This window comes from Lampris incognitus, chromosome 8, assembly GCF_029633865.1.
Source record: "Lampris incognitus isolate fLamInc1 chromosome 8, fLamInc1.hap2, whole genome shotgun sequence".
Classification (NCBI taxonomy): domain Eukaryota; kingdom Metazoa; phylum Chordata; class Actinopteri; order Lampriformes; family Lampridae; genus Lampris; species Lampris incognitus.
Genome location: NC_079218.1, coordinates 9,714,915 through 9,739,020, shown reverse-complemented (window position 1 = coordinate 9,739,020; position 24,106 = coordinate 9,714,915). Strand labels below are relative to the sequence as shown.

Here is a 24,106-nt window from a genome sequence, read left to right as displayed (position 1 = left end):
TGACTTATGCCAGCTTAGCGACCAAAGGCAAATTCTGTCTAGAGTATCTCAACAACCAAGATACCAAGTAGAGTATTTGTCGGAAGGACCGGTTAAAAACCCAGTTCGTGATAAGTCAGAAAGACTTCATACAGAACTGAACGTCTTTGGTTTGTACGGTAGCTCTGTGTATTACAGACATCTTTGAGAGTAAGGAGCGCTTCATCGGACTTCTGAGGCAGAAACATAACTAGCGTCAAGAATGAATGGCAATTCTCAAAGTAGCATGTAACTCGGATAAACGCATGATGCTATAATACTTGACCTACGTCACACAGGCATTATCAGACAATTTATGGCGTCCCATCCGTCATATGGCGGAGTGGGGCTGTTTACCAGCTGCCCCGAGTTAGTCTAATTAACGGAGGGCAGATAAAATGGCTCCGCATCCCAAACGGAGACACGCAGCGCTTTTGTTAAGTAGATTTAAATGAGAAAATGTGTCATCTTAAGTGTTCAGTCAGTGTGAGTGAAAAATACATTTAGTTTCATGAAATAAAAAAAAAAAAACGGGCAAAAATAAAATAATATATAAATAATAAAATACAATTAAAAAAAAAAACCAAAAGGAAAATGGTATACATGGCACCACATAACTGACATGTGAGACTGAACAATCAAAACGTGCTTATTCAATTATGAACAATAAACAAGCAAAATGATGACTTTTGAAACCAATCCATCATCATTTACCAAATAAAAGCACCAAACTTTTACTGGTTACAGCTTCACAAATGGTAAGAATTGCTTCCGTCTCCAATTCACACCATTACAAAACGAATAGTTTACTTTTTTTTGGTTTGACTGTCGGACTGTTTTAGGACTTCAATTAGTGCTTCTTGTGGAGGGCACTTCTCATGCAGTTCTCCATTCCACAATCTACACGATTAATCGATTACTTAAAAAACTGTTTATCAATAGGTCGAATATCCACGATGAATATAATCATTCATTGGCGCTCTTAAAAGTGTCAACTTCAAATTGTTTCTATCTCTTGGGTGCTGATGCTCATGTACTTCCATGTCTAGAAATGTGAGCGTGAAACTAAGACGTTAACCGACAGGAGGTGGAAATGGAAGCAGTCGTATAACGCATTTGTCAAAAACCACACGATGACTCTCGACCTAAAGAAAGTGCGTCACATTTTGATACATCTGTTGTTACGCCGGATCGAGCCGACTGTGTGTCTCTATTATTGTATTTATATGTCGCTCTCTGCCAGGATGACCAAGCATGTGTTTGGCACTATGGATGCATTCTGAGCCGGGGTCATTCGGTGCTGTGGCACAGCTTAGCCGGGGCGTTTTCAAAAGGTATCAGCGTGGGCCGCTGGCCCGGGCCTTTTTCCAGACCTCTCTCAAATATGCAGAGCATTTACTGAAGCCCCACATGAGCAGTATGCAGCCTGAAAGGCTTTTATTGTGTTTTCAGATCATCAGCAAACAGCCATATAGACAGTGGGGGCTGCTGGTTTCCAAGGATGACAATGGTCCCCCCCCCCCCCCCCGTCCCCGTCCCCCCGCGGCACGTGGAAAACTCGGGCACAAAGCGGCTTCGTCCTGCAGAGGCACAATGAGAGCACTGTCTGTGACACGCACCATCATCAAAACCACAGGGCGGGCGCTCGACAGCCCGATGGCCTGCGAGCGCAGATAGGCAGCGTGTCACGTCGGAGCAAGACATGCAGACTTGAGAGACTCTGAGAAACACAACTGCAAACAAACACACAGATGATGACACACGCGAATTCTACAAACAAAGAGCTTAGCCTAGTTTAGGATGGAAATCCTATATCCCTGTGGGTTCTTCAACCACTCCGCCGTTCAGAGGCACTTTGCAGAGACTATTCCCTCATTGAACCGACTTGCAAATGTGGCGGCGGCTGCCAAGCCTGGTGCGGTCTCCGGGGTACAAAACCACCATTAAGCATTCTCACGGTGTGTTGATGTGGTTGAAGAGTGAAGCCGAGGTAAGCACACAGGAGGGAGGAGATGAAAATTCATAAATTTCAAACGGACCTTTTTTTTTCTTTTGCTGCTACTAAATATAGCAGGAATCACAGTTTCAACATCTTCAGGTAATGATATTAAATTGATGCCAGTTGAAATGGTGTTACGAGGACTTGCGCAAAAATATTTTAACATCAGGTGCTATAAAATAGGTTGTAAAAAAAAAAGAAGAAATAAAGACAACTGTTGGAGTAAGATGACTTGGTTAAGCTGCAAGAGAGGGCCGCCATATGAAATTGGTTTAATCAACGTTGCCTGGCTTCCAATTCTCAATTACGTCCCGATTCTTTGCCGAGTTTCCTAGTAGACCAGCCTACGCTTCACCGAGATCCTGCCCGCCATTAAAAATCTATAATCACATGTCTCCGAATTTCAGAGGAATCCATTACTGACAGAATGAGGGCGGCGTGCACTCCTGCATTATGGATCATCACATGGAAGTTTCAACACTGAATCAGAAATACATGAGCAGCAATGATGCACTACATGTAGCATCGCCCAGACGGACATGACTAACCCCTAGCTCCCATTCAACAGAGGACATTGGTTTATTTGTCTTATTCTCACTGAAGACAACAATAAAACAAAGGGCAGGTATGTCCAAGAGAGCCCTTATAGTTCAGAGGACAGAGAGCGAGGGACAAACAGACAGACAGACAGAGAGCAACACAGACAGAGCAAGAGAGACAAACAGAGAGAGAGAAAGAGCGACACAGACAGAGAGACGGAGAGACAGCCAGACAGACAGAGAGAGAGAGAGAGAGAGAGAGAGAGAGAGAGAGAGAGAGAGAGAGAGAGAGAGAGAGAGAGAGAGAGCGCGAGACAGACAGAGAGCAAGTGAGAGAGCGAGACAGACAGGGACAGAGAGAGAGAGCAAGCGAGAGAGACAGACAGAGAGAGCGAGAGATAGACAGGCAGAGAGACAGACAGACAGAGAGCAAGCGAGAGAGAGACAGACAGAGACAGACAAACAGACAAACAGAGACAGAGAGCAAGCGAGAGAGAGAGACAGAGAGAGACCGAGCAAGGGAGAGCGAGCGAAAGAGACAGAGAGAGCAAGAGAGACAGCCAGACAGACAGAGACAGACAGACAGAGAGAGAGAGAGACAGACAGACAGACAGGGACAGAGAGAGAGAGAGCAAGTGAGAGAGAGACAGACAGAGACAGACAGACAGACAAACAGAGACAGACAGACAGACAGAGACAGAGAGCAAGCGAGAGAGAGAGACAGAGAGAGAGACCGAGCAAGGGAGAGCGAGCGAAAGAGACAGAGAGAGCAAGAGAGAGAGAGAGCGAGACAGACAGAAAGCGAGTGAGAGAGCGAGACAGACAGGGACAGAGAGAGAGCAAGCGAGAGATAGACAGGCAGAGAGACAGAGAGCGAGAGAGAGAGAGAGACACACAGACAGACAAACAGAGACAGACAGACAGAGACAGAGACAGAGAGCAAGCGAGAGAGAGAGAGAGAGAGACAGAGAGAGAGAGAGAGACAGAGAGAGAGAGACCGAGCAAGGCAGAGCTAGCGAAAGAGACAGAGAGAGCAAGAGAGACAGACAGACAAACAGAGACAGACAGAGACAGAGAGCAAGCGAGAGAGAGACAGACAGAGACAGACAGACAGACAAACAGAGACAGACAGACAGAGACAGAGAGCAAGCGAGAGAGAGACAGACAGAGACAGACAAACAGAGACAGACAGACAAACAGAGACAGACAGACAGAGACAGAGAGCAAGCGAGAGAGAGACAGACAGAGAGAGAGACCGAGCAAGGGAGGGCGAGCGAAAGAGACAGAGAGAGCAAGAGAGACAGACAGAGAGAGAGAGAGAGAGAGAGAGAGAGAGAGAGAGAGAGAGAGAGAGAGAGAGAGAGAGAGAGAGAGAGAGAGAGAGAGAGAAATGAAGAAAAGAAAAGTCAAATGTGCTTGACATCAGTATCGTATCCATTAGTATGACGGATGCCAGGGGCAGGACCCTGCGACATCTTTCCTGCTCCCACATTCCCCGTTTTCCTCCCGCTCGGCAGAGAGAAGCCAGACGGGGCATGTTAACCCACCCCTCTTCAGAATGACCCTTCCTTTTTAACCATGACCTCCCTACAATTGCTCCATGTGCATCGGAAATGTCATCAATATGGATGCCCGGGGCACGCAAAGCAAAAGGACAGCGCGGTCCCGGTAGGGCCGGAGGAGCCACAACAATGCACTGCCGTGCAGCCACGGGGTCTTTGAGATAGAGACAAAAAGTCCAGCAACAGTGCTCTTCTTGTCTTAGTCAGACTGCAGCCGAATGCTTGTTGTCATGAGTAATGAACCACCATGGAGCACGGTCAGACACCCAGCTAACGCCAAGACATCAGCTGCAGAGTCGAGCGCCTGTCGTTTTTAATCCTCGCCCTGTCAAATGGCAGCTGTTTTGCTTGTCTTTTTGCAGGCCGAAGGCTATCTCCGCGAGGAGCCGGCGAGATTAGATTCCTTTTAGTTTGGCTCGAAACAGGAAGGAGAGGACGCCATGAAGAGCGCCGAGCCCTGATGTCTGTTGCGTGGGTGAACATATTTGGCACCCGACAAAGTGGGAGTAATGTTAACTAGATATCTGGATTAACTCATCAACACCAAATCTGGCCTCGGATAACGAAGTGCCTCGGAGTTTGCTGCACCTAGAATACTACATACTGACCAAGCCACCGATGTACCATGGTTAACATCTATTATAAGGGTGGGTTTTCCCTTTCAGAGTTATCTTTTTTATTTTGTTTTGACCCCCCCCCCCCCCATTGCACCCGGCCAATTACCCCACTCTTCGAAGCCATCCTGACCTCTGCCCCGCCCCCTCTGCTGATCCGGGGAGGGCTGCAGACTACCACATGCCTCCTCCCATACATGTGGAGTCGCCAGCCGCTTCTTTTCACCTGACAGTGAGGAGTTTCACCAGGGGGACGTAGTGCGTGGAAGGATCACGCTATTCCTCCCAGTCCCCCCCCCCCAACAGGTGCCCCAACTGACCAGAGGAGGCACTAGTGCAGCGACCAGGACACATACCCACATCCAGCTTCCCACCCGCAGACATGGCCAATTGTGTCTGTAGGGATGCCCGACCAAGCCGGGGGCAACACGGGGATTCGAACTGGCGAGCCGCGTGTTGGTAGACAACAGAATAGACCTCCACGCCACCTTGACGCCTCTTTCAGAGTTATCTTAAGCTTAATTTAATGTCATCTCTCGTGAAGACCGGTCTAGGTCCCATTTACAGCCACCTCCGGGAAACTCTCATCAGTCATAAGGACCGGGCCGGAGAGCTGAACGGCTCACCGAGGAGCTTCGCCCCACCAGCAGAAAATAAACCGTCACGCATTCAGGGGAGACTGGCTCTCATCGACGGCACTGTGCAAATAAAATCAAACACTAGAAAGAAAAAGAGGGGAGAGTGAGAAGGGGATAATAGAGAGAGACAGGGCTACCGCCATAGTGAAACACCACACTAGCGCCGACGGTCCCTTTTATGCGGAGAAAGGAGCAGGACAATATTCTGAGTCAAAGTGTTAAATGCAAAATGCACAGCTCTTCACGGCGGCTAAGAAACGTCCTTGTCTACAGCCATGAGTCAGTGACCACTAGTCTCAATATTATTCACTGGCGGGGCATTCAGGGGTCAAGTCACATTAACAGTGTTTGGACAGCGGGCAGCCAAAGAAGCAGAGAATAACAGCCAGCTTCAGCGGGCCTGACCCGTGTCTACATTTCACAATACAGCTTCTCGCCATCACCTTGCGAGCTCCCACACGCCGAGTGCCGCTGTCAAGCCAGGAAAAGATTGGCCGCGTCGACCCGAGTTTACCTAACCCCCAAATCACTGCAGATGAAACAATCGTGTCGGGGGGGGGGGGGGGGGAAAGCTAGATAAAGCAGAAAACAGGAAGTAACTAAACCTGTATCCACACGGGCCAAGACAGTAGAAACTGAGGGGGGAGGGAGCTGAAAAGCGAGTTATAAAAGGCTTTATTCACATAGCCGAGCTGACTTGTTTAGACCAAAAAGATCTTCCCCGGGGGCGAAAGACGGCGCCACCAAAAACACACACAATTGGCACTTTCTTCCTGGCAGGTGTTAACCGTTTGATGAGCCGGTCTTTGATTGGTTGATTAGCGGAGATGCTCGTTTCTGATTTGTCGTTTCTTTTTTTTTTTTGCGGAGCCATCTTTTGCCCCGAGGAAGACCTTTTGAGTTGAAACATGTTGGCTCATTGCTATGTGATCCACTATTCGGCTCCTTGCTTCCTCAGTTTTTAGAGTGTCTTGGACTGTGCGGATAAAACTTCAGTTACTCCCCGTTTTCTCCTCTATCTGACAGGTATCCCACCTTTTGCATTCATTGCATCTTCATCTACTGACACTATTGACAAAGAGCCGATATATGAGACACAAGGACACCCTTCAGTGTCGGTGTAGAGACACGGGTGCTCCATAGACTCCAATGTAAAACTTCTGCCCTGATTTCCGGATGTAAATGACAACTGGGCGGCACGGTGGCCCAGTGGTTACCGCTGTTGCCTCACAGCAAGAAGGTCTTGGGTTCGAACCCCGGGGTTGTCCGGCCTTGGGGGGTCATCCCAGGTCGTCCTCTGTGTGGCGTTTGCATGTTCTCCCCGTGTCTGCAGTGGGTTTTCTCTATACATTTATTTCTGATTTTTCCCTTTTTTCTCCCAATTTAGCGGCCAATCGATCCCTATTCTAATTCAAACACCCACCCTCGTACTGCATGCGTTCGCCAACTGCATCTCTCCAGCTGGCAGTCTCGGGGCGCGAACCCCGGTCCCCAGTGGTCAACTGCATCGACACAAAGCCGATGCTTAGACCGCTACACCACCGCGGACTTGCGGTGGGTTTTCTGCGGGGGGCTCCGGTTTCCTCCCACCATCAAAAAGACATGAACGTTAGGGTATCTACTCCTGTCTGTGCCCCTGAAGGAGGCATGGCAAGACGAACTGGAGTTGGTCCCCGGATGCTGCACGGTGGCTGCCCACTGCTCCCAGCTACACAGCTAGGATGGGTTAAATGCAGAGTGTAATTTCCCCACGGGGATCAATAAAGTGTATCAAAATAAAAATAAAAAGGATGGATAGCAGTTAACCTGGCACATCTCATGAGACCATGATATGCGAATGGGCTGTTTTCCAATAAACACCGGTAACAATGAGCACCGTATACTTGAGACATTTGCTTTTTTCTAAAATCACAAGAGCTCCGCATTGCTGTTTCCCCCCCGAAATAAATTAATTCTTTGTATGAACTTCATTTCTTGATGGATGCCCCCCAATAATCTGATAACTTCCACTTACTCCCCGGTGCACAAGTTCCCTGATCATGCTAACACACTGTGACGGCTCCTTTCTTTGTAATGAAGTTAAGCTTTCGCATCAGAGTGGCTGGACACCATCCAGTATCAGCCAGCTACTGTGGCCGGCTGGCCGGCCGGCCAGCGGGGAGGTAAGAGAGTGCACTGCAAACAAAGTGTGCATAATTTACAGCACAGGAGAGACGTGACGGGAGATGGTGAAGGATTGGTGACTGCAGGTGGTTGGCGGTCACAGAGTTGGCTTCAGGAATGACAGTTGTCCATGGCGTTCATCGCAAACACAGACGAGCGCTGGACGGGAATCTTGCTTTTTCTCCGCTCCTCTTGTCTCTGCTTCGACACTTCAAGCCATCCAGGAAGTGTGGTGTACGGTTTTCCAGTCAGGTGGGTGGGGGAGAGGAGAGATGGAGACACCGGTCTGCGTGTCTGGCCTTCCTGTTGCACCATGGCGGTCCGGGCAGCAGAAGGGCCGAGGGCAGGGAGAGGGTCAGCAGCAGCTTATCAGTCAGAGACCGAGGCTCAACAGACATTCCTTTCCTCTTACTGGAACGGAAGAGAAACAGAACCAAAGCTCCATGAGCGTCACAATGACGGGACATTTAAAAGGGGGGGGGGAGGGCCTTCCAGTGTGGATCCCCTAAGAGCCTACCTATTTACCAAGCAGACAGGTTTGTTGAGAAATCATTTTCCAGGACTTGAAGGAAATCTCCCATGGCTTTTGCTTGAATACAGCTCCATGGCAGTTGTTGCTCATATAAGGTCATATTATTCAGTATTAAGCCTCGACCGTCTGTACACGGACTAACTTTCGGCTGGTCGCTGAACACCCGCCCCAACTTCAAACACCGATGTGGCATCTCAGCACATCCAAAATATGGCTAAAAATATGTGATCTCAGCTAAAAATAAAACAAAATAAATAATAATAATAATTTAAAAAAAAAAATCACAGTGAAAACATCTCCATCTCAGCGGGTACAAATTTGATTTATAACCAAACTGGACCATTTTCCATGGCCTCAAAAATATTTCCAAGATATGGGATTATTTTCTTTAAGTTTTTCAGGTGTTTTCCATGACTGAAAAACAAGTCTATGAATTTCCAGGTTTTCCAAGACGTGCGGGAAACCTGAGACCATATCAGAAAAGCGTCGTTGGCTTGACTGCACGATAAGGTTTGTCCTTTTAAAACAGCGACACAACTGACAACACCGCAAATAAAAACAAGACTGCGGTGGTCTAAATGTATTATCGAATGGCTACGGACAGAGCAACTATTAAACCATGCTTGGCTGGAAAACAGAACAAACTGAATGTCAGGAAATATCTCCAACTTCTGTCTGAATCAAGAAAGAAAGACAATTGTTTTAAAAAACCCATGTATCACAATGACTGACAGCTTGGTGGAAAGTCAACAAACTCCCAGGTTACACTAGCCCCAAATAAACTCACTCCAATTTAGCACAACCAGATTTTCAGGTTAAAAAAAAAAGAAAGAAGCCATTAATCTTCAAGTCTTGGAAGCGACAGGGAATCGTCCATCTGGAACATATTTTCGAAAACAATTCATTTTTATCATTTCCACCATTAACCCAGAGGTATGACACCGGTGGCCGCTGCTTTCTGCAACATCTCCAACTGCAGCAGTCTCGAAAAGCAAAAATCGAATTAACCAACACCCTTCGACCACCTCCGATACTTGTACTGCTAGCTTGCAAAACATTTCCCAAAATATACAAACTCTTATTTAAGACGGATGACACGGCACGGTCATCTTGGCGGCATAGTGGCGCAGTGGTTAGTGCTGTTGCCTCACAGCAAGAAGGTCCTGGGTTCGAACCCCGGGGTTGTCCACGGGGTCATCCCAGGTCCTCTGTGTGGAGTTTGCATGTTCTCCCCGTGTCTGTGGTGGGTTTTCTCCGGGTGCCCCGGTTTCCCCCGCCGTCAAAAACACATGCATGTTAGGGTTAATACTCCGGTCTGTGCCCCTGACCAAGGCAATGGAAAGAAGAACTGGAGTTGGTCCCCAGGTGCTGCATGGCGGCTACCCACTGCTCCTAGCTACACAGCTAGGATGGGTTAAATGCAGAGCGTAATTTCCCTACGGGGCTCAATAAAGTATCTCCAAAAAAAATAAAAATAACAGTCTTTACCAACCACAGAGTGGGAAAGAGACCTTGCTGTCACTGCCGATGTCGCCTCCTGGAAGTATACTTATAATAACATGTTGTCTATGATCCGCAATTCAAAAATATTACTTATCCAGTACAAAGTCCTACTTACAGCACATATCACCCAAAACCAAGTGTTCAAAACTGGATTCCTACACAAAGACATTTACTCACATTGGACACTCGATTCCACAGACGATGACTTCCATGCCATTTGGCTCTGCCCACCTATTCAAACACTCTGGACCAACATAATTAATAAACTATCCCCTCGCATGGACCAAAGCATTCCAGTTTTCCCTTCGGTTTGTCTTCTCAGAGAGTCTCTCCTTGGTGGAAACACCACCCAGACTCCAACAACCCATTTTGACGGCCTTAACACTTGCCAAGCAAACAGCTCTACTCAGCTGAAGAAGCAGAAAGAATCTCACCACATCCCAGCGGTCACACCTATCAACAGCACACCTCAATGGAAAGACAAGTGGCATTATCCAAAAACGAAGTCAGTTCATTTAATGAAATACGGGCTGCTTTTATCAGCGCCTTAGCACCCTCCATTGACACACAAGTATATTCCTGATGGGGGTTGATGTAGCGAGTCTCAGGCATGTGGGGGCTTCCAGGCCACGCTGGGTCCCTATGGCTGGATAAGTGTCCAGCGATGGGTCGGGGTCGGGCCTTGTGGTTGGTGGCCTGAGAGCAGGCCTGCATACCATGGGGGGGGGTCATGCTGGGGTTGGATGGATGTGCCGTCTGGTTGTGGGTGCCGGGTGGGCACTCCTGGCTGGGGGCATACGGGGCAGGTTAACTCAGGCGGTGATCAACATCAGGGGGGCAGGGCCCTGTTGTCATCCTGGGCCACCTGGGTGTAGTCTCCTTGCCGCTCTCAGTGTATGGGGTGCTTCTTGCTGGGGGGCTGGGTAAAGGATGGAGGGATGTCAGCCGTGTCCGTGGCCTGCGTGCGTGGTGGTGGGGTCCTGGTCGTGGGCCCTCTAGAGGGGCAGGACACCCTGCCATGCAGAAGGCGCTTGGTGGGATTCGCAGTGCCCCCGGCTGGTTGCTGCGGGTGGGTTACCTTCCGGGACCAGGGATGAACCGCGAGCCAGTCCCGGAGGGGGGCCCACTTGGCTCCTGCGTCGGTCTTGCTGTGCTTCACCCTCCTCCCAGTTCTGGAACTCATACACAGGACACACACCAAATGATAGGACTAGGTTTTGCAGGACAGGTGAGGCGCGAGCCATTGGTTGGAGGTGAGGCAAACACACATTAACACGAACCATACTCCAAACAACAAGCACTACCAGGGCAGAGTTTGCTGGGCGGGGGGTGGGGGTGGGGGGCTTTAGTGGCTCAGGCCTGTTAAGCCTGGATGACTCATACCCCCACTCCCCGCCATTTGAACTCCATACACAACATGAACCCACAATAAGCACTGGAACTACAGAGATGGGCGGGTTGTTGGTGGGTCGGTGTGGGTGGGTGGTCGGCCGGGGGGCGGCCGCGAGGGCCCCCCTGACCAGGTGGCTCGCTCTGTCTTCGGTGCCGGGTGGTGTCCTCTCTGCTGCGTCCCGGCAGGGCTGCGGTGAGGGCTGGGGTGCTTTCTGGGGTCCCTGGGTGGCGGCTTGTCGTTGTGGATGTGGGCCGCGGTGTGGGCCTCACCCCTACGTCAGGCGTGAACGGACACGCCTGGCCGCTGGGCGGGCGGTCTCGGTGGTGTGTCAGTCTGTTGGTCGCGGGGCCCAGTTCCAGGCCGGCGGTCTGTGCTTGCCATCCACGGCTCAGGTCTCACACCTGCGGGTGCACCCTGTGCCTGCGGGTTGGCACTGAGGGTGTGCCTCGGGGATGCGGTCCGGCTTGTGCTTTTGCCGACCGGCTTGTGCTGCTCGAGTGCATGCGGGGCTGTTGCTCTTCAGGGTCGTGGCTCCCCTGTTGGTTCAGCGGTCCTCTGGGGTTGCGGCGCTTTGGGCTCCGGCTGTTCCTCTCGGCCGTGGGGTGTCTGCATGCCTGCCGGTCCCGTGGGTGGCTGCAGAGCCTGTCTGCGGTCTACAGGTGGACGCTTCACATTCACATAGGTGGACATGTCACACGCACATACACACTGCTAGCATCTGTCTCACACACTCCCTGGAAAACTCTGGATTACATCATTCTTCTTAGCCCCCCCCCCCCCCAGTCTTCTCCTGTATCGCCGTAACTACTAACATCAACGGGTATTGATAAGCTCAATTTAATTGTGTTTTGTCGAACACATGTCAGCGTCTGTTTCTATGTCTCTGTCTTATCAGATACATGTTGTCCTTTTTCATTTGTAATTTTCCTCTCTTCACTTGTGATTGTCCTCCTATTGGAGAAGCGATGCTGATTGGCTGTTTGGAGAAGCGATGCTGATCGGTCGTTTAGCTGATCAAACATGCTGAAGAGGGGGACTGGTAGGGGCTACAACTCCATCCATTCTCCAAGCTGCTTATCCTGCTCTCAGGGTCACGGGGTTGCTGGAGCCAATCCCAGCAGCCCTTGCACAGCAGGCGGAGAGACACCCTGGACAGGCCGCCAGTCCATCACAGGCCCCTCCCCCCCCCCACACACACACACACACGCACACAGTCACACCTAGGGACAATTATGTCTTTGGACTGTGGGAGGAAACCGGAGCACCCGGAGGAAACCCACGCAGACACAGGGAGAACAGGCAAACTCCACACAGAGGACGACCCCCAAGGTTGGACTACCCCGGGGCTCGAACCCAGGACGTTCTTGCTGTGAGGCCACCGTGCTAACTATTGCGCCACCGTGCCGCCCTAGGGGCTATAAATGTAAAACAAAAACGCTGCAATCTTGTCATCCCACGGCTCAGCTGAAGGATGGAGTTTATGTCAGTGGTTCTTGATCATTAACAAAGACTGCCTTTGCAGGTGGAGAATCTGAAGTCCACGTGCAGTTTAACTCTGTCTAGGACACATTGGCATTCAAATTCCCTGTGTTGTATGTCAAGCCTGCCGACAGCACAGGTTAAATAAAATGAGATAATGACATTTTCTGTCCGATACATAGATATCGAACTGCACAATGGGGCTGCTTTGATTTCCTGTGAGTACACGTGTCTGTGACTAGTGAACATAATAATGGCTAGGTCTAACATGTCTTGGTCTGGATCTTAACAATCCTGAGCCTAGCCTGTTTCTAGCTAAGCACAAATCATCATGTGTACCAGGCATCATCGGTCGAGACTGACTTAACACAGAGCCACAGCCCACGTTACCATATCCGTTTTACTGACACAACCGCAACGGATGAAGGATGTAGGAGTACCGCAAGGATTCAGTATTAAAGTCGGATTAAGAAAAGAAAAGAAAAAAACCCCACCTACACTCTTTGGAGCCTTGTCAAAAAATAAGAGTCGGAGGTATTCTCAGTGTTTGCTAGCCATAGCTGAATAAATCTGGTGTAAAACCACAAAACAAGCCTGTGAGACTTGCTCAGAGACAATGAGAAGATCAAGACTGGTGGAGCGCTTCATGTAGACCTCATCCTGGGCTTTTCTCGTTCCGCATACTTGTCTGGTGCTCCTCTTTTGAAAAAAAATTTTGGGGGGGGGGATCCCCCTCCTTTTCTCCCCAGTTGTATCCGGCCAATTACCCCACTCTGCTGAGCCGTCCCAGTGGTTGCTCCGCCGCCTCTGCCACATGCCTCCTCCCATACATGTGGAGTCACCAGCCGCTTCTTTTCACCTGACAGTGAGGAGCCTCGCCAGGGGGACGTAGCGCGAGGGAGGATCACGCTACTCCCCCCCCCCCCCCCAAGTTCCCCCTTCCCCCCCCCCGAACATGCACCCCGACCAACCAGAGGAGGTGCTAGTGCAGCGACCAGGACACATACCCACATCCGGGCTTCCCACCCGCAGACACGGCCAATTGTGTCTGTAGGGACGCCCGACCAAGCCGGAACTAACACGGGGATTCGAACCACCGATCCCTGTGGTGGTAGGCAACGGAATAGACTGCCACACTACCCGGACGCTGACATTCTTTTGTTTTTATTCCTACTGAAATACAGCTTACTCTAGGTGGAGAAACTCTGACATGTGATTTGTCAGTAAATGAACGGAGCGGAGCGGAGAGGCCATTACGTTATTGCACCGAGCAGCAGACAGGAAGTCTGGTTTGCTGCTGTGGAACAGAAAAAAACGCTGTTCCTGACCTCCTCGGTAAGCATGGGTAAAAGACTCAAAAAAAGCCTTTCTCATGTTCGAGTCAGAAACACAACCCACTTGTCAGCGGATCACGTTTATCAAATAAGCCGCCTGGCGAGCGGGCGAGGCTTCATTAGGCTCTTAAGAAAGGCAGATTCAGGCCTTCTCGTTGTGCACTGAAGTGAAGAGGTTGGCTCGCAGCCCGAGAAGTAAGCAGCTCTCTACATGACCATATCAACACAACCCGAAAGTACTGCAGGAAAGCTGGCAAGCCGCACAGGCCGGCTTGGCCCGGGCTCCCCCGATCCTTTCGATCCAATGGTTTTAACTGCATGCAAATAAAACCTCCGCAGCATCTTCGTGGTGATCTACTATGTCTGGGTGCAGCCAACGCTTTACGAAGACATCCATCAATTTGGGCAATGGGGCCAATCCACGGAAAGGGAACTCCTTTCCAAAACAAATAGCCAAAATTCTCAGTTCAGTACATTACACGATAGATATACAGCCGACAGACCCCCTATTTTACATAATCACTGACTCACAACATTTCCAGTGTATTCAGGTTATGCTGATTATCGTCGAACTCATCCCGGGTTGCTTTTGAATGCTTTTTCAATGTGGTCTTAAGCCCTTAATACACGCACTATGAGATTTAGGAAAGATTACACGTTTGTGAGTCATTTTCCTGGAATAACCAAAAGAAAGGAGATAAATCTGCAAATATGGGAAGGATTTGTCTGTGAAGGTCACAATCAGACTCCAACTCTCCCGTCACAACGGCCGTCCTGTTTCTCAATAACTACACAGCATTTACACACTGGCTTGTGGAGAAGCACGAAGACACGTAGAGAGAAGGAGCCACGCAGTATTTCTGGGTCTGCTCTGAGAAGGAGAATCTGTGGTGGTGTGACCTTGCTGTGGGCTGTTTGCTCTCAGGACAAGCAACAAATCCTGAATAAAATACCGCAGCAGAAACAGCCAGACAGGTTTACTTGTCCCGGGAGATGGCTGCTCAGCCAGCCGCTTGATAAACAGACGGAGGTGACAAAATGTCAGGTGACGTTTTGATTTGACACGCCTCGACCACGGTCACAGGTTTAATATGCAAAAATCTACGACCGGACTTCAAACCGTTTGAGGATGTCGGTGTCATACGTCCATTGTTATCAAGCCTGGCCCAGCCGACTGATTAACGGTTTTATAAATTTAAAGCCCCATAAGGTGTGATATCCTTGTGTCCGGGTCTCCAGCTGCAACACACAGACGCTGGACATTTAAACAGAACACGCCTCGCTTGGCAAACAAAGACAAGCAGAGAACGGCCGGTCTGTTTACCGTACCAAACGCCAACTGCCATGGAAAAACAGGGTTGAGGCAACTTCCTCTGAGTGCCGGCTTAGCAAAGGTCGTTTCCTCGAGTGGAATCGCCCTTTCAGCCTCGTCTTGGCTCCCACACGGTGCCGAGATGGCAGACGGATGAGCCACATCTTTCCACAGTGTTTAGGTGGACGGTTCCTCACTGGCAGTGTAAGGGGGGGGGGTCTCTAGTAAGAGGGGCTATCCGACAGGTATCATCAGACGTACAGCACAGACAGACGAGCCTACCATCAGCGTTACATGTCTTGAAAGCTGAAATGCCTGATTCTTCCCCATTAATTAGAAAGCTATTACACCTACCTGGGCAATAGAGTTCGCTTACATAATATTAACACGCCATTCACACGTGAGGCATAACCCGCAAACTGTGCTGCCCTTTCACATGTCGAGTTTATGTGTGAATTTGAGTCAGAGTCAATATTTTGTAGAAGTCGCACTGGCGATGAGCCGGCTCAAGATCTAGTAACATTTACAGAAAAGTCTGATGACCATAATTTTGAACAGAAGTTGTGTAAGACTGCCTGTATCAAGACGCTTGTACGGAAGCGAGTGAACCAATCATGAGGAATGCGTCCATGGCTTGCTCACGGCATGCGTTTGTCTGAAGCGAGAGATTTATTGGTATGCCGGAAAAAGTAAGAACATCTGTCCGAAAACTGGACCGGCCTAAAAACAAGAGTTTCTCTCAGTCCGTGCTGAGAATGAAACCGATGGCCGGCGGTGTGGTACGGTTAGACGCGCCTTAGTCTGTGATAAAATAAGACAGCCAAATGAGTGGGGTGTCACGAGGCAGAAGACGGCGTCACTTCTCGCGTGATGTTATCCGGAAAGCTTACCGATAGAAGCCGTACGAATGAACAGGAGAAACCAATGGCGGTTCTGGAAAAACCACTGCGGCAATGTTGTGGAACGTATGTTTGAAAGCAGCTTAGCTGGCATCTTTACCATTGTTGGGAGACACTCCATATGCTGCCGTTGAGTATTTTTAACTGGGCGGGGTGAAGACTGGTGCAGCAACGAATGTGTGTCGAACAGGAAAAAGGATGGAAACACGATGACGATGCGGCGATGCTTCTGTTGAAGGGATAAGCAACCGATTCTACAATCAATATCACAGTACAACAGTGTTCCTTCACAGTCTGATGCAATAGACTGTCTGTGTTAGCTTTGGTGTGAAGACGCCATCTTCACCAGGGTGGGAACTGCTGGGCCGACAGCACAAGCGACAATGGCTACTACACCATGTTTGTAGTTCTCACTGCCAGAGGGAAGGACAGGCCGGGGGTGTCACTGATTTCGGCTTTAATTAGGCAAGTCTTGGCTTGTACTAAATAGTTGACGATAAGAGGGAATTGGAATAACTCAGAGGTGGCCTCGGGATCTTGTTTTCATCTTGCCTTGTGACGCAGCCAGTTGTAAATTCCACCAACATAGTAGCATGGACACTAGGATGATGCAAAAATAACAAACAGCCTTGCCGTAGGTGTACGGCGGGTAGTGCACATACCCAGATACAGCTGTATACTACATTTAGCTAGCCAAGGCTAATGCGTGCACGCACACACACGCGCACACACACACACACACACACACACACACACGCACACAGGAATAATCTGTCAAAGAACAGACTTTTTTTCTGTAGAGAAAAGGAAATTCCTTCTTTCCGCTAAAAACATATCAGTTTATCCACTCATGTTTGTTATCTGTGCCATGTTCCTATTGGTCTGACTGTGGTCTGTTTTGTGGACAGAGATCCTGTCCCATCAGGCTGGACTGGCAGACAGATGCCAGCACCATCCATGTGGCACTAGAGTTTACTCAGTAAGCAAAGCTACCGTTTTTGTTTTTATATCTACTGACATCACATAATTAATTGAAAGACAAATCTACAAAATAACAATAACTCAAATCCAGCTTGTTCCTTCCTTGTTTGTGCTTTCTTTACCTCTACCACCAGTTCAACTTGAACTTAATTCTGCCCACAAAAAAAACCAAAAAAAAAATCTTCCAAATATGTCCGGCAGGTTGAATTGTGCCTCACAAACACTCAGAATATTTTGGTCTCCCATCACACTGCAAAACCGGTATATCATCTCATCCGACGGTCTTAAAATCACACAGAGATACCTTATTGTTTTGTCTCAGGAATCATTTTACTCATCGCCCACTTACTATATAAGATCACTCGTCCTCAGTTAAGAATATTTACCTTAAGTTATCTAACATATGCTGGGATCAGACTACACGAACCCAGCCCGATTCGGACATGATTTGTCGTCACTGACTCAGTTCCAGCAGCGGGCCCGATTACGAACGTGCGGAACGACGAATGGGCGTCTTTACCCCGTGTAGTGTGACATAATCAAAGCATAGCGAGGTGTGGTCTGGGATGCCCCACGACACCCCGACGAAAAGTCTAGAACGTCAGAATTCTTTGTATCTCCCTGCCTAATCTGACGTCTCCTATGAGTGAGTAAACATGGCAAAGAGAAAGAGGGACGCCGTTATTGCTGCTGTCAGGATGAGGAAATGTTCACTGGGCGGTGGCAACAACACCCCTGCCTTTTTGACGTTTCCTCGAGGGAGGACCATGACAGAGTCAAAAAAGATAGGCCAAATGTTGGCGAGAAACAGCGGAGGCATTTCAGCAACCCGGTGAGTAGCTGGTTAAACTATGCTCGGTTATCATTCCCCAATAGCACACTAGCCACAACAGCGTCCAAAATCTTTTCTTTTTGGAACACAAGACCGCCAGCATCACATACAGTGTTTCCGTAGCCATGATTGACAATTTCTTGACCCACCTCCCCCAACGACCTATGAACTCGTGCAAGATCGTGAAAGGCAGCATAGGATGGTTGGGCGGGGTCGTACTTGCAGCGCTGCCAGTCTCCCGGCCAAGACGCGGCAGGAATTTATGGCACTGCGATTGCCCAATCTGACACGGTGACCATTGTGAAAGATAAAAATATCGTGTCCCGGCTTAAGAAGTAAAATAAGAAAGCTTTTTGTGGAGAACAGCTTTAATTGCATGTAAAGCCTCGGGTTTGATAAAATGTCTTAAAATCAACGCAGCTAAACTCGTTTCAAGATTTCTGGTCTTTCGGGTAAACAAGTGATTTTCAAGATATCTGACCTAGTCGAAGTGGCTATTTCACTGGCAGATTATTTTCAAGATTTTCTTAATTGAATATGCCAAATTTGTTTAAATTGTTGACACGGAATTTGCAGTGCAATACAAATTCCTTCAAATTCAGATTTGGAAAAGAAGTAGGAGAACATAAAAGTGACGTGGTTGGTCAGCTGCACCGATACAGCGTTACAACTAACGTTAAGATACTGTCTCTTCGGCTCCTTCACACGAGCCGGACCCCATTTCTGCAACACATTTCGTCACCGGCTTCCATTAAAAACAACTGACTTCCGGTCGCTCTGCCGCTTATCTCCTGAGCGTGAGCAGAAAAGGAAAACAGTCACGCCGCCCCAATGACAGCAGTTACTGGTACAACCTTTTGGCAGCGTCTTCCGGCATTACAGCTACCAACAAGCATGCCCACCATAAAAGCGGAGTGATCACAAAGGCGTGAACCTTGTGAAATTTCCCTTTTTTGACCATGTGAAAGCTGCCTCAATCTCTTCACTGGGCAAATATGTCGTCATGCTCCAAGGATTTTATTTTATTTTTTTACATTCCTCTCATCCCTGGTCCAAACGGAGTCCTAACTAATTGAGGCTGCAGCGCTGAAAATAGGCCGACTGTTTTCGGATCATGATTTTCCCGTCAAGTTCACCAAATAGTCGACTGCAGTATATCTTCACAGTAGGCACTTGCTCGGGTCTTTGGGCCAGGAAAGCCAGGTCTGGTGGTCATCTGTGTAGTACGGTTTCCCATAATTACCTCCTTATCTCGGCAGCGGACAACAGCTGAACCCTCAGCCTTCCAATTCGGAGATAAAACTGCGGCTCAATAGTGGTTCGGTTCCCACATTGCTCTCCCTGCTTCTACCACCAGCGCTGTTATTTTCCTGTCCAAACCCTATCTCTGACAACCCACAGCTGGTCTGTTGATGTTTTCAGTGTTCGGGGGGGAAAACAAGTTTGTGGCAAGCACAACTTTCACTATTTGGGTCTGCTGCTGCTTATCAAAACCAAACATATTTTAAATTCCACTTTCACAAAAGTCAATACCCTTCACTATATCACCCACCGTGTCAGAAAACAGCAACAGACCAAGAATTCCCCCAGTGAAAAAAAGGACTGAGGTTTTTCCCCTCAATCCCTTTTTAATTCCGTCCCTCTTTAATCGATTGCTTTGGCCAGACTGTGAAGAGGGAGCAGGATGAAAAATCAAGCCATTAAATGATCAATTCTCATTTTCTATATGGACGCTCATTTGACCGAGTGAAAGGAGGTGTATGAGGAGAATAACGAGCAGATCAATTAACATTAGAGTGGACTGCACCATTCCTTACTGAGGGTTTATTACATATAGGCAGTAGGATCATAGCTCACAGAGCAGAATCGGGGCCACACCAAGCAAAGCGTAAATATATTTCATTGACCTCAACATGCTGAATTACACAGGGAGTGAAACGACTGCGACGGTTAATCCTTTCAGATGTTGGCTGTTCATTTTTCCTTTGACTGAGCTATTCGACTTGTAACCATCACCGAACGAGGCTCACAACGTCTCTTACTTCCGGCCGATTACTAATTAGTTATCATGTCAAGGTGGACCCTAATTACATTTGCTCAGTGTGAAGAATTGTGCTTTTCAAGGAACAAGATTATTCCGGCCCAAGCGAAATTCAAACGGCGACAAGTCAACTGTTGTGGGGGCAATTCCGGCCAACAACGTAGGCAACAACTTGTACCAACTTACCAAGGCAAATGCATGAATCGGATATGAAACCCTGGAGCAATAACTCAATGCTGTTTTTCTGCTATGACCTGATGTAATGAGTTCCTATATTAACAGCTTATTACTGAAAAGGTAACTTTTAGGACAGCTGAATAAAAACTGTTTTTAATGCATCGGCCATCAATTATGCATATGTGTGAGTGTGTGTGTGAGAGACTGTTTACACCTGGCATTAGAATGTGTGTCCCCATGTGTCTCGAGTGACCCCTTGTGATTGGATCTCACTTCACCGTTCTATATGCAAATAAACACATCAGTGTGGTAGGGGGTGTGGCTTAGCCTCAGCTGCAGGCGGGGGGGAGGAAGTGTGGCTCACAGGAGAGCAGACGATAGGGAGGCTGATTACTGATCAGCCTCAGGTGTTCATACTAACAACCTGTCCTCATACACCAGTGAAGCTGACTGACACAAACACACACACACACACACACACACACACACACACACACACACACAGGGCTGAAGGAAGATGGAGAAAAACAGGAGCCACATGCTCTGAAAGGAGAGAGCGAGAAAACGGCTCTGGCACCAGAGCGCACCGGCCCGTGGGAGTGAACGTATTAAAGACATTATTAAATAAAGTCTGTGTTAATTGCCTAAAACTGTGTCCACCTTCGTCTCGAACCCTCCCTGTGGCACAGCCGTGTCACAATCACGTAAATACACAAGTAAATACGTAATACAGAAACGCGAGAGAGGAGTCAAAGCAACAAAATGAGACATCCTTACTCACTCCTCATTTTAATGTGCCATCAATTAGTATGACGTAGTTCACATCTGCAAGTGCTCTTAAAGAAAAGAAATAAATCATCCCATCCCATATCCCAACTGCACTTCTTTTTTCCACTTTGTTGTGAAGCAAAACAGGTTTTAAAAAGTGATGTGTAAATAAAACATTATCATTCTTATGATCAGGAATCAGGAACATTTATTTGACTTCATGTACTTGCGTACATGAAATGAGACGAAATAGTTTCCCCAAGCCCACAGCAGTGCAACACAAAGACAAAACACATCCAAAAAGTACAAGAACACAAATATCCAAACTAAGAACGCATATATCTAAACTAAGAACACATATATCCCAACTAAACACATATATCCAAACTAAGAACACATATATCCAAACTAGAACATATATATACAAACTAAGAACACATATCCAAACAAGAACACATATATCCAAACTAGAACATATACGTATATCCAAACTAAGAACAGATATATCCAAACTAAGAACAGATATATCCAAACTAAGAACACACATATCCAAACTAAGAACACACATATCCAAACTAGAACACACATATCCAAACTAGAACAAATTTATCCAAACTAAGAACACACATATCCAAACTAAGAACACACATATCCAAACTAAGAACACACATATCCAAACTAAGAACACACATATCCAAACTAGAACACATATATCCAAACTAAGAACACATATATCCAAACTAAGAACACATATATCCAAACTAAGAACACATATATCAAAACTAAGAACACATATATATCCAAACCAGAACACATATATCCGAACTAAACACATAGTATATCCAAACTAAGAACACATATATCCAAACTAAGGACACACATATCCAAACTAAGAACACATATATCCAAACTAAGAACACACATATCCAAACCAGAACACATATATCCGAACTAAACACATAGTATATCCAAACTAAGAACACATATATCCAAACTAAGGACACACATATCCAAACTAGAACACATATATCCAAACTAAACATATATAGCCAAACTAAGAACACATATCCAAACAAGAACACATATATCCAAACTAAGAACACATATATCCAAACTAAGAACACATATATCCAAACTAAGAACACACATATATCCAAACTAGAACACATATATCCAAACTAAGAACACATATATCCAAACTAAGAACACATATATCCAAACTAAGAACACACATATCCAAACTAAGAACACATATATCCAAACTAGAACACATATATCCAAACTAAGCACACACAAAAAAAAAAAATCATTGTCCAGGAGAACAAACGGCAGCCAGGATGACAGTCAGAACTGCCGGTCTGCATGGGCTAGCAGTTAGCTTAGCCTGCCCCGCTTCTGCGTCTTATCAGACCGCCCTCGGTGTTTCCTCTTTGGGCACAGCTCCGAGCAGGGCCGTGGTCCATAAGCCCACTGGCCGCAGCAGACCAGGCTCCCCCAGCCGATCCAATGCCAGCTCTCCCAGCCAGACACCCTCGACACATCTCCCTACACTCCACACGACACTAAAAACACAGTCAACGCCAGGCGAGGCTGCCGCCAGACCGCCCTGGGTGTTATCGGAACTGCCGGTCTGCATGATGTAGATCTGTCTTAAAGCCTTCAGACCCCTGACCTGATATACTGCATTTAAGAAATAGTCTATTGTGGGTAAACTGTTTCACATTCCGGGGCATCCGGGTAGTGTAGCGGTCTATTCCGCTGCTTACCAATACGGGGATCGCCGGTTTGAATCCCCGTGTTATCACTGGCTTGGTCAGGCGTTGCTACAGACACAATTGGCCGTGTCTGCATGTGGGAGGCCGAATGTGGGTAAAAAAGAGAAGAAAAAAAATAGTTTCACATTATTACGATGACATGGATGCAGCAAATGCATGTCACGCCAGATAGACACAAGTCTGATGAGGAAAATTACCTGACTGAATTAGCAGCGGCACGCTCCGATTGTTCGCCTTCTTACATTTTGTGGTCAAAATACGCAGCAAAAGTTTAAACTCACTCTTAAAACTTGTCAGGCGGGAAACCGTAAATGTCTGAACACTAGTTTGCAATTCTCAACCAGAACCCCGTCGGGCTCGACCCGATCCCATCTTCCGGCTCAGATTATTTAATTATTCCAGCGGGTTCGACGGGGTCGGGGATCTGACACCGCGGTGGATAAATGAACTTGAACCTGAAGATGAACTTGAAGGTGCAAGCAGGCGGGGGCTCTTCCACAGTTGCGGGTCTGATGTGTGTCGGGAATTACAAACGAGGCAATAAATAAATAAATACATAAATAAATAAATCCAAACTAAACCTGGAGGAGACCTTTGATGAAACAAGCGTCAGGTACACAGCCTGTGCTTCATTCACTTAAGTCAAGCCAATTTTATTTGTACAGCCCAATATTACAAATTTGCCTCGCGGGGCTTTACAGCAACACAACATCCTGTCCTTAGACCCTTGTATCAGATAAGGAACAACTCCCTAAAAAAAAAAAAAAAACCTTTATAACAGGGAGAAAAAATAGGAAGCAACCTTAGGGAGAGCAACAGAGGATATCCATCCAACTGCCCATAGAGTTTAGTGGTTGTGTCAGGGAGGGCGTCTGATGTAAAATTTTGCCGAGTCAGTATACGGATTGCCAAGACCATACCGGATCGGTCAAGGCCCGGGTTAACGACGACCGCCGTCGGTGCCGTGCCTCACAGGGCACCGATGGAAACTATCAAATGCGCTGTGGCGACCCCCCGGGAAACAGGGAACAAGCCCGAAGAAGAAAGAGCACATTGGAAGAGGATAACAGAGTTATAATGGAATTTATAATAAATCTACGAAGCCTAAACAGCTGCCTCACAGCCTACCTGCGTTCAGTCTGCGTTGGTCCATCACCTCCGACAGTTCGGCCGCGCTCAGCAGAACCACGCCGGATATTCTTTTTTATAGGATATTATCTCTATCGCTCACGCAGATGACGTCAGTTTGACTAGGTGGCCTTTCAATGCAGCCTGGCACACACACACACACACACACACACACACACACACACAAGTGCGTTTACACTTCAAACCCATGTGGACAAATGCGCCCCGGGCCACCTCCGAATGGGGCCTGAGCGACCGGGTCTCAAGACGCGTTGAGGACACACTGGACGCAGACACACCTGTGCTTAAGAGCGCCGTCCACTTGTGATCGGATCACCCAGGACGCGTGTTAACGCCGAGTGTAAACAGCCTCTATGTGTCAGGCATTCAAAGCAAATCTTTCCGAGCACACGGCGGCT

The 24,106-nt window shown here is 47.9% G+C and overlaps 1 protein-coding gene across 2 annotated transcripts in view; it reads right to left on the bottom strand.

Annotated features, from left to right (window-relative positions):
• specc1 (sperm antigen with calponin homology and coiled-coil domains 1) overlaps positions 1 to 24,106 on the bottom strand; it is a 93,787-nt gene that overhangs the window by 16,346 nt on the left and 53,335 nt on the right. The window lies entirely within an intron of this gene.